Source organism: Macrosteles quadrilineatus, unplaced genomic scaffold (assembly GCF_028750875.1).
Source record: "Macrosteles quadrilineatus isolate MER2022 unplaced genomic scaffold, UCM_ALF_1.0 Scaffold_4__1_contigs__length_99947679, whole genome shotgun sequence".
NCBI classification, from domain to species: domain Eukaryota; kingdom Metazoa; phylum Arthropoda; class Insecta; order Hemiptera; family Cicadellidae; genus Macrosteles; species Macrosteles quadrilineatus.
Genome location: NW_026542597.1, coordinates 49,637,414 through 49,657,592, shown reverse-complemented (window position 1 = coordinate 49,657,592; position 20,179 = coordinate 49,637,414). Strand labels below are relative to the sequence as shown.

Here is a 20,179-nt window from a genome sequence, read left to right as displayed (position 1 = left end):
AAAATGTTTTCGAATACCGGTACTGTAACGATTTTTATTTTATAACTGTTATCAAAATTATATAACCACTTATAAGACTTATATGATACTTATATGATATCAATGTACATGACTATAGTGTATATGTAGAATTTAGAAAGCCTTTCAGCAGAGGCTTGAGAGATTTCAAAATCATGACATAAATGTTCTAAGTAAGGTAAGTAAAAAAATATAAAAAAATAACTCCCATCACCGTTTTGGCTATTGGATGTACAGTTTGGTAATACATTAATGACAGACAGAAGCATATTCAATTTTATCTGGTGGTTATTATGCTGGCAAAGACTGTGCACGCATCAAAACTCCATAAGGGCTATATTTCTTTTTGTATTACAAATGGATACCAATATTCGTTCACTGTACACAATATTATACTACTACAAACACATTTCGAAGCAAAGTTTAATCACAAGAAAACACCCGACGCCCCATAGATCCCCGACACATTGAGCAGCGTATCACAAAACGTGCTCACGAGGAAGTAATCAGCAGCCAATCCTGAGTTGAAAGTGCAGATATCAATATTGGGATGAGTCTGGTGATCCTTGACCCAGTGGGGCGGGGGCCGGCGCTGCTGGAGTGCTGGAGCAAGAGCTGGAGTCAGTTACAGTGTGCCCGTCGTAGTGTCTAGTGCTGTGGAGTGGGGCTGGTGAGTCTGCCATGCTCTCTTGGTCTCTTGGTGGAGGGGTCACTAGTTTAATATTAGTTTATACTTATTCGATAATGTTTTAACTTATTCTGTATTTTATTTATGTCCATAACAATATTTTTGTTCACTTCTCCGTCGTCGTCTTCGTTTTTCGTGGGGATTGGTTGGACTTAAGATCCCTCTTGTTTTATTTTTGGTTTTGTTTATTTCATTTTGTGTTTATCCACGATTTCCATACTTAACAGATTTTTGTAAGGGAGTTCCAATGGCATTTCTTAATGGCGACCTTTTGTTAAATACTGATTATTGATAGCCCCAATATAAATAGCATCTAGGTGTAGAATCAATCCCACTTTAATAAAACCAGCGAATTTCCAACCACTGCTTTATAATTCACATTTTTACCACTACTCTACCTAAATAGTTTTGAATGGTATTTTGCGTTAAATGTGTTTGTACGATTTACAAGTCAGTTAAACATTAAAACCACTCTATAATGTTTAAATCTTTTTCATTTTTAACTGAACAAATACGTAAAATAGAGTACATCTAAGTAAAATAGACAAAAGAAAACTTATGCACACAAACTTGTGTACAAGTTAATAATGAATTAAGTAAGAGAGATTATGTCTTCATTATTTTTGTGTGAGCTTTAATGCTGCTGACATAAGAAAGCGCAATAAGATTATACGTTCGTTAAAGTCTCTGCAAATCTACGTTTAATTTCTTTGGTTTATTTTAGACCAACCGGTTGATGCTTAGACCAAGTTACGAAAGAGTGAATCAAATTAATAAATTCAAATGCAATCAACTACAATTTCGTATAATAAAGTGGTAAAGGTATTAAACTAGAGTATTAGAAAAATTTGGCTTAAAGTCTGACTATTTTATAATAGATAAAATTACTTTCAAATATTGTATTCAAATATCGAAAAAAGCAATACAATTAGTACTTATCTTGGTTTAAATATTACAAATTAATTCAAACTTTGAACTGTGAAAACGTTATAACACAAATAAATATTACTAAACAATGGTACAATACAAAAAATGTTTTCGAGTGGTTGGTCAATTTTAAAAAAACATTACTTTATAGAACTAATATACAAATTTGTCACAGTTTCAACTATAACTACAGTTTAATAATAATAACAAATAGTGCAAAATATTGTAGGCCTATTAAATAGTGAAACATTTTGTCGTAAGATAAAATACACACTTAAATTGTTGTATAGCATTAAAAACACGCTAAAAAAAATGAAAAATTCTTTTATTTTGTCTAAGCTTAACAAACTGCCTAATAACATAACTAATTAATAGCTGTTTTATGCTCACTGGCGATGGTGTATTATTTTACGTAGGGGCAGTAAAATCACCAGCTATGATCTATCAAGGATTTATCTTTTATAATTTACTCAATGATTGTGGAAAAGTAAAGTAAAGTAGAAACCACTTGCTGCAGTAATTAATTGATAATAAACATTTTTTCTTCAACCATTACGAGGTGTTAGCCCGTCCTACGTACGGGAGTAGTCAGTTAAAACTGTGTAGGCCTATAATTCAGAACAGCTAGTTTACATGTATAAAGACAAATTTTTTGCAGCCTACAGTAGAAAGAGTAATTATCAATTGAGAAGAGTATAGGTCTAGTCAATGATATCACCTTCCATGCATACCTGCCTCTTCCATAATCAATATCACTACAATACAATAACTCATACTATACACAATTTCCAGTAGGTCTGAATAGAAACTCCCTAAAATAAAACGAAAACATTCAATAACATTCACAGTACACATAATTATAACGTTGGTGTCCTGACATCATTAAACGAATCGTCCACACACATCCTTTATGTCAATTTTACTGCATCAATTGCTAAATAAATAAGTGTAAACAAAGAAAAGTAAACACGACAACATATTAGTTTGTTTTGTAAACAGCTGATTCAAAAATAAAATAATATTCAACTAAACAAAAGAACTAGTTACATGTTGAAGGAATTTAAAAAGTAAAAACGCTAGTAAAGCTAGTGACGTAATTATTTGTATATATGTTTATTATCCATTCCGTTATCAGTTCTAATATCCTTGATAATTAAACCACCCTCATTGAATCAATGTACATCGTAATTCCCGATATTTATTTATTTAAACTATAAAATATTCAGCGCCTCCAAACGTAACCACAACTAAACACACGCCAAACAACTTTTTAGATTTCATAAAAGGATGGTTAGTCTAATTGCAGTACCCTAGGTCAATGATGACGTTGTGTTCAATCTATGTCATTCATCTGTATATCTTTGGATAAAACCCGTCTGAGGTTGTGGTGTTAATTTAAAATCATATTCCTGAGGATTCTTGATCTCCATCTTTATGACATCAATATTTCCGGGACTAGTCCAAACAAAGTTCAAGCATTCAAAAACATTGATTATAAAAAAAGCTGCCAAGATGAATTAATACATGTAAAAATTGTGATTTTCCTACCCTTTCCAAAAAAGCTGAGCAGTAAAATAATTTGCATATCTTTTTTTAACTCGTGTACAGAGCCTCAACTTGTACACATCGATGGTGTTACTTATCTTGGTGGTCTACTGATCTTACTTATTTTCTATAATCAATGACAACATCAGAGTAAATAACCTCATAGTTCTGTAGGGCATTTTTATAATTAACCAGCTGTTAGTTAAAACAAATGGTATTGCACTAAAACAAACTGAAGATTACAAAGATTACTTAAAAAAATTTGAACATCCTAGTATTTTACTATGTATATTTACATAATCCGTCATCCTCTTATCGAAGGATTGAAAGTATCAATGTTTAGCATTACACGTAGTATAAATAAGTCAACCCTTAGTATGTCTTTTAATTTGATCCAAATGCTGAATTTGTGTTACAAACGCTGAATTCGAACGTATTTTAATCTTGTGGTGGGAAAAGTATATACACAATAGAAGAGGATTTAATACAAAAATGAACAAAATCATGGCCAAAAACTATAAAGGCTCTATGTGCCGCCAGTGGTATTACTTAAACCTTTTGATAATAATTCAACATAGTATATATAGTTTTGGGATTCAGAAATGGTAAAAGCGTATTTTATAAATTTAAAATCGTAGTTAAAATCTAACACTTGCGCTGAAGCAAACCTGCAGACTAAGCGAATTTCAACTTGTATGATTAAATTTGTATTTAAACATATTCATAGATAAGACATATTTATTCCCAATTTAAATAACATTATATTCAACAAGTGCTTAGGTTTGCTGCTATGGGGGAGGTAAAAAGTGTTTTTGACCAAACTGAATAGCATAGGAGGAAATAAATTAATTTGCCAAATTGTATCAACATATATCCATGAACAAGTAAACTACAACAGTTTTATTTTTCTCTATAAAAATAACATGGAGATTTTGAACTTACACTTTTTTTAATTTTCTCTGTAACCTTTAGGCATACAAAAGAGCTTCAATATACTAAATTATTTATTTTTTAAGCTCTACGAAACGGTTTCGAAAGAAGTCCGGAAGAACCCCATTTTTACCCCCCCCCCCCCATAAACCCCCGTTCCCATGGTCCGATCATGGTGGTTCGCGAACTCGTTCGAATGAATGTAGGTTTACACGTTTATATCAAATTTCAACAATATCGGATCATTTTTGCTCGAGTGATAATGAGTGATAATGGACACATATATAAATATATGAATTTGAACAAATGGCGTTTTTGGCCTCTGGGGTCCTCAAAACGAAAAAGTAAATCGGTCCCGGGACCAGGTCTTACAGTGAGACCTACGGTAATAGCTTATTCCCTATATGGGAAATTCGCTAAAAATGCCCGGATATAGGTTAATTTTGCAGCTATGTTTACTAAAACGGCTTCAAACAAATTTTAGAATCTCCTCTTTCAATTGATTCTCACCCCGAGATGATAAGTTTCAAAACTGTAACAATAATTAATTAACAATCACCCTGTATATGCGGTGCTGGAGATGTAAGACATTTACCAAGCTGTGTATCTAAATATAGTATTTTAGGCAACATATGGGTATTAAATTACTCTTTCGTGAAATTGTAGTTGATTTCAAACTGTTAAAATCCCCCTTTGGCTTTATAGAAAAAAATCCTTTTTAGCCCTAAGCTATATTTTTGGTTTCGTCATAAAGGTCGTCTTACATCTTTGTCACAAATATAACCGAGCGATTTGTACTAACCACTCATACAACCTATGTTAATCGAAGATCGGTTCGTAGCAACATTGCCTTTGCAATATAACACATAAGTAGTTTTATTGCTGTAATTTTACAGTATTTTAAGCTCAATCAAATGAAACTTAAGAGCTAGATTCTGTTATGAAAAGTAACTCCCGTATAATTTATCGTTATCATAACTTAAAGACAGCGAGGCACACCATGCGTATTATAAACTGTATATGAAAACAAGATAAGAGTAGAACGTAGTGAGTTGATCGATGTTGCTGAACCAAAATCAAAAAGTATTGTTACTAGTGGCTGGTAAGAAGAAGGAGAGAGAGTTGAACGAAATTCGGAATTATGAATAAAAAAAAATTTGATCGAAAGCATAAATAAAATGATGTAATCAAAGAATCAAATTACGATTGACAAGTGGTAATCAGCCAATGACAAACTACATATTAAGTAAGCGAGTTGCAGTTTGTGATGAGATCAATTAACTAACATACAGGAAACGATGCGGTGAAATCCCTTGTTGCCTTTTAGGACAACACAAGACTACAGACTACAGACAACCTTGTGCAGTGGCAAAACTACACTAATTAGTGGGGGAAAGCATAAGTGGTCTGTCCGCTTCATTCCATTCCGGTTTGTTTTGCCTAGGAATCATGCGTTCTTAAATATTTGCAATCATGTAGCTGGGTTTCTGAGAAAATATATCGCTTGCCTGGTAATCAGAAAACTGATGTTTCAATCCTCGTCAAAAATGAAATTTGAATATCATTGAAAAAATGAATCCTGCTGAAATTTTATTACACACATTTAGATTTTAACTCACACAATGTACCCCAATACTTAAAATAATTATGTAGTGTTTTTCAACTTACATCGGGAATTGCTAAGAAGGGATTTTAAAAGGGCTCATTGCCTAGGTGTAGTCTTCTAGTGTGAAAAATTAACTTACAAGGGTATTTAAATGGACTTAATTATTGTGTATATTGATTTGTTATTGTAGTAAATATTTTCCCGTTCTTAAAACAGGTTACATCCGTAGGTAACGAGTTAAACTGAAGAAAACATTCAAAATATTCAATACCATTTATTGCAGTATGATCTGATCAAAGAATTGTATGTCTACAAAATAATATTGAGGGCTCGGTGTTTACTTTTTCTTTGTAGTCGTATTTACAAAAAAATAGATTTTACGTATTTGACGAAAGGCTACGAAATATTTATCATATTGTTAATAATATTTTTATAGTCTCTCAAGCTATCCTAGGGAAGCTTTTGACCATTAACCTTAAATAAATGTGGAAAGTGAGGCAAAATGTTAAAGTTGTAGCCACTTTTGGACAAAAGTGATTAAGTCAAGCCACCGACAAAGTATGCTGGTGAAAATTATTTTTTTCTACCAAATATGCTAAAATTTAAACAAACCTATATTAACGTAAGCGTATTTTTCATTCATAAATTATCACAGTTACTAAAGCTAAGGGTGAGAAATACTACTTTGGACTGAGATACAGTGTGAATGACTCATTAAATTACGTTCTTTTAGAAAAAAAGTTGGCTTTAGCTGGTCTATAGACAAGACGTCTACTCCATTATCTACAATACAATGCTATTGTGTAACAGAAAATGTACCTAAAAATAATCCTTCTACCTAACAATATGTGTTTATTCCCCCCGCTGTTTCCGACTGGCTGCAACCCCGTGGGTTGCGCACGCCCGTGGGACTGTCTCGCGTGCGTCGCGACGTGAGAGTGTTGCTACGCCGCCTTGACCGCACAGCGCAGATCTGCGCAGATATAATCAAGTATTGTCCACCTCGTGTAAACAATGATGGTTAATTGTCGACCCGCTTGTCGAATATGAACCCTCAAGGACCACTTAAGTGTGTACATCATTGTTGTCAATTGTATGGAAACAATGTGTGGTTTCTAGAGGCAATTAGGAATAAGCAGCCAATGGTGTGAGCTGCTTTTTCTGAGTCTTAAATTTGTGGGAATATTTTTTGGTTTGTAATTTGACTTTTAGCTCTTAGCTTGGACTATACAGACATAGAAACATATACCTTTTTAAGTATCGTAGTAGCCAATTTTAGAATGAAAATTAATGTAATTGAATTTAGCCTCCATCAGAATTTGATGTTGTAAATGGCGAAAATCTGTTAACCACGAATTTTTTACCAACGAATTGTACATAATATAATATTTTTTGCCATATAACACCTTTAAAATATCGGTTCGGTAACGAAAACAGAAGATAGTATTTTTTAAACTAGCACACTCGCTGATAATCTCATTGAACTATTTTCTAATTAAATAAAGCATTGGTTACAGCTGATTTACACACAAAGTTTTAATGATTCTAGTTTTGGTAAGAAAACGTTTTGGATGCTCAATGAAAGAATTTCTCCTAATGAGATTTCTCCAAAATTCGTTTCAGTTAGTGATAGGAAAATTTAAATATTCGCCAGCAGAAATATTTGAAATAATAACCCTAAAGTTTATTTGTAAAACGATTTTCAATTTAGATTCACATTTTTGAAAATTATTTGGTTGGTGGTATCAAAATTGTGGACATATATTTATGAGTTATTTAACTTTTCATACAGCAGATCTATGGAACATAATAATTATTTCCTTTTGCGTTTTCTTCCCGTTTCGAAGCACGGGTCTAACGGGTAGTACATATGATAACGCAAATAAACCAGTGTATAAGAAAATTATTTGTGTAAAGTCAACCGATGTTCTGAACACCAAGAAGACTTTCGTATTAACGGAAGAAAGCTCTGTTTGCGGAAGCAGCAAGTCATTATCTGCTGTTAGGTTATTACCACTGCTATAATTGTTGTTTCGTGTTCCATCTTGACAAATATTACAGAAAAGGTGTCTGACTAACTGAGCAAATAACATTACCGGTACCTATAATTTATGCTCTAATAGTATCATTATTGTAAGGTTCTTGAAATATATACTTTTCTCTTATCGTCTTTTTATCTTTAGTAGCTTCAAATGCATAGTATAAGGCTTGATGTTTTAGTTAATCATGTATTAGACCTTTCCTGTTGAATTGTTTCCACTTTCTTTTAGCTTGAAATTTTGCAGTTTTCCTACAGGGCATTAAAACAGGATTTTACCCTACAGTTTACTGCAGTTAGGTTTTTAGTTTCTGAATGGTTAGTTTAGTTACATATTGGACATATGACAGCAGTTACTAACCATTTCCAATATATATATATATATATATATATATATATATATTGCCGCATATTCTGTATCAAGTTATCCTGAAACTATCTCAGATTGAACTGGGAGCTGTAATTAGGTTACATTACGTTACTTCAGGTAAGGTTAAGGTAAGTAAGTTATTTGTAAATTTATTGTAGGCAATGAAGCAAATAAAAAAGATAAACACCTTTTTCTAAAAAAAATCATAACTTTTCACTCAGCAACATTTTCAAAAAAAGCTAGTAAAATATGATGGGTATTTATATTTTGTTTTGAAATCATTATTATTTCCGTTTTGTAATGTTCTCTGATTTGTCTAAAATTTAATCACTTTGGTATATAAAATTATCAGTAGTTGCCCATGTAAGATGTAAAAACCCACAAAACAATTATAAAAACTTTCTTCACGGGTTCCACATCCTATTGCAACCAACAAATTGCAATTGATGAAAGAAAAGATCGGTAGTATATAATTTTACTCAAGAATTTTTTTATCTCTCACTTTGTACACCAGATTCAATATAGTCCTTTCCCCCTTCCATCGTAGATGTATCTATGAAGACATCCCGTTAACTTTTCGCAACCGTTATCGTTAATCAGCTGCAGATACAATCAGTATTAGTGTTGCCACCCTAACTACTTGACGTTAACAACTAAAGAACCCTCACAGTTGCCTAACCTGCCAGCCTGAGACAGAATGTCATGGCCGTACTCTTACGCATCCCTTGTCATAAAAAATAACTGCAGCAATTATGCGAGGTTTTAATTAGGGAGACAACCTTTCAGCGTTCAGTGATTTTCAAGTTATTTATAGCGGGATTGAAGAGACTGCAGTTTTCCAATTGAAGGTCGATGCAGATTACAGTTTACGGGTGCAAAGTACACAGCTTACATTTAAAATGCAGTTAAAATAAGTTGCGTGATCTTTGTTAGTGTTTCAGGTTCAAGGGGATTTGGACGAATCAGTGGTTTACAATGTTTCACAAATATCAATTTTCATTTAACAGGGTACACGTTTATGTGAGTACAGGAAATCTCGTTTCATTGAATTCAACACTGCACACAATATATCATGCCCAAATGAAGTTTAGCTCATTACCAAATAAGAAAATTTAAGGTATTGTAACATACATTCTTGTAATGATTCTGATTAAAGACAATATAAATTCTACTTACCCCATATCCACCAAACAAATAAAAATATTTTCAAATTTTATAAAACAGAATATACAGAAATTTCAAAATACTGCTAACAACTTGGCCTTGAAACTTGATATTGTAATATTACTTGGATAAATTGTTATTTTGTAAAAGATAATCCTTAGTCAATTAAACTGTTTGGGCTATTATCAAATAGGTTGCAATTTGAGTACTGTTGCAGAATTGCCTAGTTTCTTTTTGGAGGCGCGACGAGTCCTAAACTCATGCATTATGAAAATGCCTAGTTGAATATATGTTTTTATTTTCATTACTTTTTCATTCTTTGATATGAATTTTAACAGTGGGCTAAGTTTGTTAAAAATTAACAACAAATACATGTCAATTTTATTCTATATTCGTGAAATTAACTTATATTTACTCAATCAAATATTCATGGATAGGCCTACTCGTTCCACTTATCTCATGGAAATAAGTGACATAGCCTCTACTTTCGAAGTTTTTTTTAGATTTATCACGGAATATTAATATGTATACAAAAATTATAGAAAATAAGAATAATGTACTATTATGCATTTTAATTTTAGACTAATAGTTTACAGAGTGATTTTCTTACCTCGATCAGGCTATAGTTTTCAATACATTTGTATATTTAAAATTAAGTTTAATATACTGTTTGTTGATTGCTTACAATCTGGCTATGGTTGAAATTAAAGTAAAGTTAATCAGCCTTTTAATAGGGGCTCACAATTAAAACAGTTATAAAGCAAGTAAGTAAGCACACTTGACCTCTGAAAGTGCCCTCTAAATAAAGCAAAGGCTTAAGGGGCGAAGTTTTAAAGGAAATTACAATTTTTATAACCATTCGTCTATGCGCTGGATCGTGATTTTTAAATGACACGCCAATTGTAAAAATCGGTTAAGTAGGACGAGCGAAAAGTGGATGGAACAGATAAACCCCTCATCTACAGACAGCTTAGGCTTTAGAAACTATATAACATAAAAATTATATAAAATGAAAAATATTGCTGTAATGCACGAATACTTTTGTTAGAAATGTATAAAAGCTACATCCCCTGATTGCGTATACAAGACTTCCTACTTAACAAGATTCAAAACCAACTATGAACACAACAACGACTCATTGTTAACACATCCTGCCTAACTCCACGCATTGCACAACAGCCAAGTTACGATAATTAATATGAAAACTCATAGGTAAAATTAATCCCAGCAGTATGGGAGGACTTGGCCAACAATACAACACTATACGAGGCCATTCTCACCTACCGGCTATGCTGACATTGGATAATTATTGTTTGTAACTAGTATATAGTTTGTCCTTATGCAGCTAAATAAACAAATAAAAATATGTGTTAAAATTAATAATCATTAATGATGAGCTAAATGGTTTAAGTTACCTGGCTTCGTCAAGTGATCCTTCTTCAGTATTACACTACTATAGTTTCGGACTTGAAAATAAGTCCATCTTCAGGTTAACAAAAACGTCAATAGGTCATCTAACCAATTTGGTTAAATTCGTCGATACACTTAAAACTCATACACGAACACGAAAAACACAAAAAAGAATATAGTGTTTTTCGTGTTCGTGTATGTCTTGTTATTTAACAATTTTTAATATATTACTTTTACTTTGATTAAATAACCAAAGCGTAAAGCCCTAGGTTGTCCCAATAAGGGTCAATCATGTTATGTTGGCAATAAATCATACATAAGTTATTTAAGTCATTATGTTAACATTATCGTAATTACCCGTAAACAGAAACGAAAACCACATAAAAAGGCGTTTGGTATAACATGTTTAATGTATTATTTCACTTCAGTATCAAAGGCCGATTCCGTAACTTTATTCAGTTAGGTTGAATAAGATTAAATCCCAAACCAACTCACAACTTTGTTTAAATATGACAGCATCTTCACCTGAAAACACGCTCCATTATAACACGAAGATCGTAAATCTCACACCTAGAACCATCATTCACTTTCATAACAACAACACAGGAACGAGGAAGATGAGCTGAAATTCTTCCAGGATGAAAGTGGTACTGGCTAGCAATAAAGCACGCTATAAAACTAGGAACAGACCAGTCAGCTGATATAAGTCACGTGATTGCATATTCGTATTAATCAGCTGTTCCTGCGGGTTGGTGCGAACCACCTGTCATTCCCTCTCTCTCCCTCCCATGTATCATCACTGCGGCTGCGGTGACCTGGTTATGGGTCGGACTGAAGCACCTTGCGTCATTGTACTAATATCTTCCGGAGATACAAAAACTGGGGTTTCCTGCGATTAGAGATTTGGACATAGTGATTTCTTAAGTTTGTAGCATTTGAATAAAAAGTGTTAAACGAGATGGGTCGTGGAGAGTTGCGGTTAAATTTGTATAACTTGAGTTTCGTTATGAGCTTTGTAAAGAGTACAGTGATGTTATAGGCTAGTTTCAGTATAGGGAATGAGGTAGGTTGATATTGTGCTAAGACTAATGACCAGCATCCAGTAGTATGGGTTTAAGTCATATGAACTACATATTGTTAACCCCTGATGTTTTTTTTTTACGCAAATACACCCCTAACGAGAACATGAAGTAAAGATACATAGTCCCAATAAACTACAACAATAGTTGATCATATAATGCGTTTATAATCTATTAAATAGTATGTCAGTGTATCCTACCTCATCAATAACTGTAGGCCTTTTCATCTATAATTCATAATAATGACTAACGACCATGGTGCATTAGACATTATTAATTACATAAATTAATTAGTTCGCCACAGTGAAATATAATCGAACTAAATGAATCTAGGTTCACTTTTGTGACACTGGTTTAACGTACCTGTAAAACTTGTTTCCAAGAATTATAATTAGACTGATATACATAATAATTATATAAAACAATTCTAACAAATAAACAAGCTTTTACACTAACCTTTGAGTCATCAACTAGAACATCTTTTATCCTCATCACGAATACCTTTATTTTCAAACTCAAAAACGTTATATAGCAAAAAATAAGTAATAACAATTATCTAGGCCTACAAGTTTTCATTTGGGCATTATTTGGATTTACACTCGTAAGTAACTCTAATGCATCGCGGTTCGACAACTTTTATCTCATGGCTTCCTTACATCAACAAATTTTAATTTTCCTCCAAACACGCCTCCCCCCAAATCGTGACGAAGTCCCAATTATTGCCCATATCTAATGAACAAGCCCGGCAGCTGTAAAGGTCTTCTCGCCTGTCGTGACCCTGTATAATTACCTGTTAGTACATAGGCAAAGCAGCAACAGTTAGGCCAGATGGAGCAACAACACTTCCTCGTGCTAGCTAACTATGATAAGCGAAATAACTTTGCAACAAACTGCATTATGGTGAGCTGTTTTGTAAAGCGTTGCAATAAGGGCATTTTAGATGGTGAGGATAATGAGGCTAATAAGGTTTTCCGGAGATAGGGGTTTTAGCAATGAAATCCTGATTGTGTCTAAAACATAGAATGTCTAAAGTGTATTTATTTATCAAATAAAAAATGGCATCTTTTTATATAAATGTAACAAACCGTTATGTCGTCAGATTGAAACAAATCCTACGAAATCCCTAGTTAATCACGTTTTTCGAAATTATAAAAATAGATAAAAGAAATATAAATGTAGTTCGAATAAGGTTGAGGTTTATACTTTGTCAAGTAATAGCATCAACATACTTATCTACTAATATAAATATTACAAAACGTTTCAGGACACTGAAAAAAATACTGACAAAAACGGAAAAATCTACTTTGCAGATTCAACAATGCAATTACTGAAATGTTTAGTGCTTCAAAAAAACAATATACTTGTATAAAAACCCTCACTGTCCTGTGTTCATCAAATTGCGATGCTAACAACATCGGTACGCGTAAAATGAAGACATTGCCATTGAGTGAACAGTAACAGGACAGGTTTACATTACAGTTCCGAGAGCTAACCTCTGTATGAGAAAAGCATCCAGTTATGACACCGTCAGTGGTGAGGAATATTCCTGCAACGCGGATGATGTCAATGTGACAAAGATGGGAGTTGAAAATATTCTGCAAAATTGGTGTTTCATCATTGTAATAGTTGCAGAGAGAGATAAATGTCAGATTCTTATGTTTGAAACATTGTTCTGGCAGTGTTTATATTTTATGATCATGACCTCCACGTCGAGACGATCTTTATTACATTTATGGCAGTAATTTATAAATAATATATTTTATTCATATAAACTTTGTCTAGCAATACTTTGATAAAATATTACTAAAAAGTTTAAGTGAATCGATTAAAATACTTGGATACATAAAAAAACCATGGTTCTTTTAAGTAATGAAAAATTATATCTCTTTTCTTTTTCCATTCTTCTTCTTTCTCTTTTCCATTTCTCTTTCGAACACCATAAAACAAGAGCCAAATTTGGCACAATACTACAAAATGGACAAGGTTCAATATAATTTATTTAACATTTAAAACTTTATATAAATATTTTACAAATATATTTCACAAGTTACCTAAATTGAGAACCGTCTATATGTCCAATTATGCAGTATGCAAAAATACTTCAGTGTCACTAATACTTCGATTTTTTTAAAATTAAATTCTTTTGGAATTGTATGATACAGTATTATTTTGAGTAAATTTAACGCTCCCTTCGAATTTTTTAAAAAGGTTAGGCGGTAGTTCATGGTAAATGTACATTTTGCCATGAATGGTTTGCGATTTTCATTTTGAGTTAATTGTGTGAGTGGTTTTTTTTTTATAAAACCCTTGGACGGAGTTGAAATACATTTATAAGACATTTACAAGATAAAGTATACAGACTTTGACTTTTGGCTGAAATTACGTGTGATTTCTCTTAATAGCCAATAATAGAACTATGCTAAGTTGATGAAAGATTAATATAAACTCAAAATAATAAAACCCCTTACATTGCTCCATCAGATAAGCTAATCTGATTGATCATTTTTGTTATAATTATTATAAATTTTATTTATTTATATAACCTCTTCAAAAGTATTAAGACAGTATTACTCACACGGTAATCCAATTAATTATATAAAATCATATTATTTGAGACTTTAATTTTACGTAATAATTTCAAAGAAATAGTGTTGTTGCTAAAAAAATTTTAATAGAAGGAAACTATCAGAACACTTTAGAACCCATATTATCTTAATACTAGAACTGTAATGGCTTGTACAAAATATTTCAGAAAATACGTTTTTAATAGTGAGAATAGTGTTCTTCAGGCAAAGGATGAAATTGATTCCGAATGCCTAGTTGTATAGTTATAAAACGAGAACAAGAATACTCTTTCGGTCTATTCTTTCGCAATACGTAACAGCAATTACAGACGAAGGAAGCGACATCTTTACGAGTAGGACCCGGTTTACTATTTAAGTCACTTCGCTCAGTAAATTAGCAGCTATTAAAACTAATCACTCATTGAGTCGTTTACAAGTGTTTAATTGAAGCAGAGGTTCCCATACTATCCCTGGCTATTAGGAGTGTTCAACATAACCAACAACACTGCAGAGCTCCATGGGAGAAATATCTGTCTGCCTGTTGTGTATTAGGCTACCATTCCCTACAAAGATAATAGGTTCCCGAATGAAAACTACTGTGGCGTGTAGAATATTTAAAAAATTCTAATTAAACAAGGAAGTAGGTAATTTTCAGAACTAAAAGCATAATGATTGTTTTCTTATATTATCATCATATTATCAATTCGGAATATATTGTTAAAGTCATTTTACTTTACACACTGAACAAAGATAAATAAAAAAAGTTATCTTTCATAACCTGATTGGTTTGAGTAGTTATAATTAACTCGGAACAATAAAAAACTTGCTCTTCAATAACTAGGTTACTTACTGTAATTTATTAAATGAAGCGTGATAAAAATATCATTGATATTCCGTTTAGCAACAAGCCTTTACTTTGGATAATAATTACTTTATTAACAAGTGCAAATAATTTCAGTCAACGAACAACGATACGATACAAAGACTATTAAAAAAACTAATCTACTCTAATTACTGTAACTAATCTACCCTTTCATACCTGGCCCGCGGGACCATGCTAATTACAATATTATGAACAACTGCAATGAAAAGTTATTTATTACTCGTGAAGTAAACACTCACAATAGTTTTAATAATCCATTAGAATAGATAATGCAATGTGTTAACAGGAGGTAACAACTTTTTTTATAAAATTAACCTGAGATGTTAGCAAGTGAAATGTGCATTTATTTTATAGGTTATGAACAATACGTCATAAGATTTACTGATAAAGTAAAGGTTTTTGGTGTTCCTTCAATCTATGATCACCGTTTGTCCATTTTTGAGCTCGTTTCATACACTGTAAAAAGTGGTCTCGTTATTGTATTAGAGACTTCAACGATAGGTTTGACCGAAGCATTAAAGATAAAGATTAATTGAACAGTTATTATTATCGTAATTAAAATATATTCCATTTTTATAAAACATTTTCTAAACTTTTCATTATTTAACCGAAAAAATAAATATCTTTTAAAAGAATATGGGTCAGAAATAAGGGACAGACGTAAAATAAATGGCAATACAACATTGTTTTTGCGACCTCGCACTATATTAGTTGAAGCGTACACGTTTTCCAAGCTACGCGTGAAGTTCTTAACTGGATTCTGTTCTCAATTATTTTACCTTGCATCTATTTTTTAAACGTCAACGATTGAAAATCTCCAATCCCTCCTGTAGTATCAACAGAGAGCGAGCTGATGATACAAGCTATTAATACTAGATTCTCTGTCACAGATTCAATTAAGTTTACACTACATCTAAAGTTTTAACTTACAATATTATAAGGCCCCCACCTCTTCTAATATGATCAGATAGACAGTTAATGATGATATCATAATAAACACACCTAGCTGATGATACACGCTATTCCTTCACGAATCCCCACTGATATAATCCATAGCTTCCTGGCGAGTTCCCAAGGGCTTCCTCACACCTGTGTCTTTGTTGCTATAACCTTGCCCTTAGATGGTAAACAGATAACTTGTAAACTCTGGCAATAGTAATTACCACGTTATCTACCACCCACCACTCTCCTCCGTATGAGAGTTCCAACATCCTGTTGGTTGACACAGTCTCTATGACATGTTTTTAGTACTTTTCGTGTTCCTTAGTAAAAGGTCAAGCTTTCATTTACAAACATAGCTTTATGAATGTTTCCATCCATTGCTAAAATGCACATTACCGTACGGAAGTTCACAACATGCAACAAAAAACAACATGCAGATAAAACGTCTGTCGCCGTAGGAACTCTCTATGATTCCTGTTATACCTAAACAATATTTTTAAAGGTACTACAGTATTTCTATTTCAATACTCATCAAACCATCTTCAGAATTTGTCTGAAACTAATCTGAACCCTTATTAAAAGAACTGTAATTATGAGTTATTTATATACATAATTCGTAATAAATAATACGTCCTATAAAACAAAAACTGTAACTATTAGCTTGCCATCTTAAGACTGCCATCAGAAAATACTAATTAATAACATGAGACGTTAATCAATTGATACTTATGGGAATCATTACTTGCAAGTGTGAACTACATTAACAAGCAATCAAATGTCGATACTTCAAATAGTACATCATCCAACCCATCACTCAAGTAACTGATTTAAATCCAGAGTCATCAGCTGGTGAAGACGAGCGCTGGCTTTAATTGACTGTTATCAAGATGAGCTACCAGCCGTCATCAGGACAGTCAGCTGATTACAATGACATAGCTCTCAGCTGTTCCAGGATCAGCTGACGTAGAAGAATGCGCTCCAACGGCGACCTCGCACATTGCAACATGCCGTCCTTGAAGCATCTCCCATCCCTAGTCTGACCAACTCGCACATTTACTTTCATCTTTCGTTCCCACGCGCTAAACTCTGCCAGCTCAACCCGCCGCGTCGCTCCGTCCGTTCTGATTCGGCCTGGTTATAGATCACTCTCGCCAAAAAAGGATTCCAATTATGCCTATTGCCTCGATGTTGCTTTGATTATTGATTCGGGGCTGAAATTTGGAAACGTTACCGTATTTTTGCCGACTATTTCGAATGAAAAAAGATTACGTAAAACACTAACTAATTGTCCTTATAGTACTGTTTCAATACGTTGTTTTTTTCACTCTATTCAAACCTCTTCGGAATAAAATGACAAATCTACAGACATCTCTGTGTCTTAATGGTATGTAGCCTAGGTTATTACTTACTCATTTTCCTATATCTTTTTCCACAGCTCGCTTAAATCAACAAACACAATTTTAGAGTGTAATTACCGGACTGTCAATTACTGTCATAAAATTTACAATTAATTTTTTATCGTCCTCGAAAGTGACTGTGATATTGTGTTTCACTTAACACACATTTAAAATTATGAAATACCACTGTGGCACTGCCGGCACTGGAGGCTTATAAGTTTTGAGATTGTGAAAGATTGGTTTAGTGAGCTGCCTTCCTCTTAGATTTGCACTATATATTTGGACTATTTTGAGTAAACCAAAATGGTTTGCAAAATCTATTAATTGGAGACTTTCCTTCTATAATGTAGGTCCTCTACGTCTTATATAGAACAAATATGTTATAGCTCAATAAATAAATATAAATTAATTAATATAGCTCTTTCATTAAGTATAAAACCCCAAGAAACTTAAAAAAAATCAATGAAAGCTATCAGTAAAATACGTTTGTAATCCATTTTTACTAATCATAACTATATTAGTAATAGTAATATGAAATACGGTTGAACTAAAATTGCTTGCATATCATCAATATACACTGCAACATGCTGAAATGGAAATGAATATATCTGTGTATGTAATCAGACACTGCCTTTTAGATCTTCTTAAAGGTCACTTTCACACCCCTGACATTCTGTTGTCACGGTACTGGGTGTTAAATCCAGGATAGAGAAAACCCTGAGTAATAATTTTGCCAACAGTTCGCAGAACCGCGATGAAAGTGAAGAAGTTGCATGAAGTCACCGAACCGTAAAACACAAATGGTTAACTTATTATTACACCCGCCAAATCTGCAAGTAGATGAGGTTATACAGTCTGATGTAAGCTGAAGATTGCAGGTAACGTTACGAGGGGTCGAGGAATGTCTGACTAAAATATATCTAGAGCAATTAAACACTAGCATAATCTGTGACGAAAAGAAAGTCTCGTGGGAAGAGCATTGTTACGTTCAGGGTCAGAGGTAATCAAAAAGAGATTCCTTCATCTGGTGATAACATCTTGGATGTTTGTTCTTTGAGGTTGCATGAACATTTCATACTTGGTTCCGCGTACTGGTATTTGCAAAGATTATTAAGATCATTATGTACATCTGTTTTCAACTTCCCGTTAGTAATTGAGGGAATAAGAAAATTCAAAAATGCTTTTAAAAGTATCAAGAGTATTTACAACTACTCGAATGAAATGATGACCAAGTTTAGGGAAATGTGTTGTGTTGCCCGAATTACTATACATTTTTGTCCAAACGTGTAAAATGGTTAGACTAAATATTCCTGTCTTAATGCTCTTTTTCACAAGGAAACAGTATTTGCTATCTTACACTTTTCAACATGTTTTGTGATCAAACCAATTTTAGAACCATGCAAAATAAAGATCACCTACTGCAGGAAATAATCTGCCAAATCTTGAGGGTAACTTTGATTTGGCTGAAATGCCCTTTCTCGTTGACGAAGCGTTTCCAAGAGACACTCAATTGTGGTTTAGCGTTTCCGAGAGGGTTTCCTTGCCTGGACCGATAGGTATTTAGTGGATGATATCAGGATAAAATACACCTTAGACCCTGACGGCGCATAAGGTATTTCACTATCGCTAAAAAAACTTGTAGATATACGGGTAGTTCCTTTCCCTAGTCCCTTTTTTGGGCTAGGCGTAGCAAAGCCAGTTTATAAGCACACCTGCAATTATTCAGATCCCATTGGCATTTGTAATACCTTTTTCACAGAATTACAACAAAACTGGTGGAAAACTATGTGAGGGGTCCGTAAGTTTCATTTTATGGGACGAGGGCACTTTGGGGATGTATCTTATAGATTTCAGGATTGAAAGAGGAAAACAAGGGTTCATCCATCGCTGATTCATAAAATTATAACCAAGCCGAAATACGAAAACCTCTAAGACTTTCTAGGCCCAAGTTTTAAGAGCCATTTAATTGAGAAGAGTGGATATGGGGGTGTCATTTCAGCATTTCAGAAGAGAAAATAGTGTGATGATCAACACCCACTGAACCAGTTCAACCAAGGCTTCAACAAAAGCAGAATGTCTGGTGCACTACTCTTCATACACCACATTCACCATTTCAGAATGACAAACTACAACTACAGGCCACCCTAATCCTTAAATTTTGGGATGCCAGGAGGGAAATGAGTTTGATGATGATCATCTGCTGACCAATTTTCCCCAATATAGTAGAACCACACTCTTTTCTCACGCTATTTTTCAGAAAGACAAGTTACTGTTGTCCAACCTTATTAATTCTACATTTGTATTTTTCCATGACCAATTCATACTTGCCCAGTTAAGATACATCACACCCCCACAGTTACATAATTTACAACGTGGGCTGCGGTTTCGTTGACAAACCTGATCACGTGAGGCTATGAGAGGTAGGATGAGCCTTTCTCTGTTACGTGATGCGGCACAATAGGTGTCTCACACGACCACCGGAACTGAGCCTCTCTCGCATAATTACTAGGGCTTATCAATACCTTTCATGTGCGTGAGGATGTACTGTGATGTAGTTAGTTATAGCTGATGATGTACTATTGGAACCTTTTCAACATTACTGGCAGCAGTTCCTCAAC

General features: G+C 33.4%; 1 protein-coding gene across 1 annotated transcript in view; it reads left to right on the top strand.

Moving 5' to 3' along the window:
* Positions 1–660: 660 nt before the first annotated feature.
* Positions 661–20,179, top strand: part of LOC128992670 (mucin-3A-like) — an 84,182-nt gene continuing 64,663 nt past the window's right edge. Inside the window, exon 1 of the mRNA XM_054416368.1 lies at positions 661–688. The gene's annotated coding sequence lies outside the window, so the exon portion shown is untranslated. The remainder of the gene's footprint in view (positions 689–20,179) is intronic.